Raw genomic sequence first — 1,315 nt, 5'->3', positions numbered from 1 at the left:
GATAGCTACACCAATGTACCGAGATCATATTAGATATCCAAGAACTATGAAGTATTACATGAGACAGAGTGACATTAAAAATTTAAAGCTGGAATATCACAAAGTTAATGGAGTTACATTGATAGCTTACATCATATGATGGTGTTTCACTCTTCACAGTGCAAGCAGGAAAAACAGGTGGGACAGAAAGTCATTAGACAAGAGGAGCTAGGTGGTAAACAACACAGTTCACACAGTGGAGACAGCTAACAAAGAACAGGTGACCAACCTATACAAATACTCAGGTGACATAATCAGCAGGTGAAGTATAATGCCAAATATACTCCCGTGATTACTCGCCTGATCCCAGATATTCAAGCAACATTTTTGCTAAATTTTGAAATGAAAACTGAAGACTGATTGAAGGAAGGCCAAACATCATTCTCACTGTTTGCTTCTAGAAGTCTTTGCTCGTCTTCTGGTATGTCACTATGAACAGGAAGTGGGGAGGGGCGACTTCCTCTCGGTGAAACAACACAGTACAGTTACGGCATATGTCGTCTATGGAGTTCCTCTTATAATCAACTTTTCGAATCAAATGCAGCTTTCTTTAGTGAAGCTTCTCCTATGGCCTCGGTAACGCCCCTTCATAGCCGACGCGTTGAAATGCTGGAAGTTTGCACAGGGGTGCAGGCCACGGTGGCCCTTGACCTCCCCGCTATGCTCTTCGGAAAAGACGTTCCAACGTACCTTGTTTTCGTCTTCAGCCAACAAGTCAGGGCTGTCATCCAGTCCGTCCTGTGTTGAGGAAAAGTTGAAGTAAGAAATTGGAAGGATTCATGACACAGAAATCGCAAAAAGATCGAGAAAACTACGACTCCCACCCACCATCATGGCGCCACCTCTTCCCAACTCCACTCGTCACGTGATGATGTGTGTATGTTGCACACCGTCGTGCATTGTGGGAGAAACCGACACATATCAAAACAGAGCCATGTGACCAGCACGGTACTTCAGAGGATCCCACTCCTCCTCGGGGTGTTGGACAGCCATCCTCCACCCACAATGTCTACTGGCGTCAAAATTTAGTCGGTCGATAAGGAGCTGATCTAGGTCGCAAAAGTAAACGCTTTCAGTATTGCATTATACTTGTCTCATGGTCAATATTCAATAACCTAAAGTCAAAGTCATTACCTTCGTAAGGGTTATTACATCCTCGGTTTTAGCTAACGTTAGACGGACCTTGGTTTTAGGTTCCATGTGTACTTTTGACATTTGTACTTGAGGAAAGACAGCATATAGATTAAATCTAATTATGCAAATGAACATCATATTG

At 43.3% G+C, this 1,315-nt stretch overlaps 1 protein-coding gene across 4 annotated transcripts in view; it reads right to left on the bottom strand.

Moving 5' to 3' along the window:
- The window catches only part of LOC118420529 (sorting nexin-6-like), a 13,119-nt gene that overhangs the window by 9,339 nt on the left and 2,465 nt on the right, over window positions 1-1,315 (bottom strand). The gene's annotated exons all lie outside the window — the stretch shown is intronic.

The sequence above is a fragment of the Branchiostoma floridae genome, chromosome 1 (genome assembly GCF_000003815.2).
Source record: "Branchiostoma floridae strain S238N-H82 chromosome 1, Bfl_VNyyK, whole genome shotgun sequence".
NCBI lineage: Eukaryota > Metazoa > Chordata > Leptocardii > Amphioxiformes > Branchiostomatidae > Branchiostoma > Branchiostoma floridae.
The sequence above is the reverse complement of the archived record's forward strand: the minus strand, read 5'-3'. Positions and strand labels throughout refer to the sequence as shown.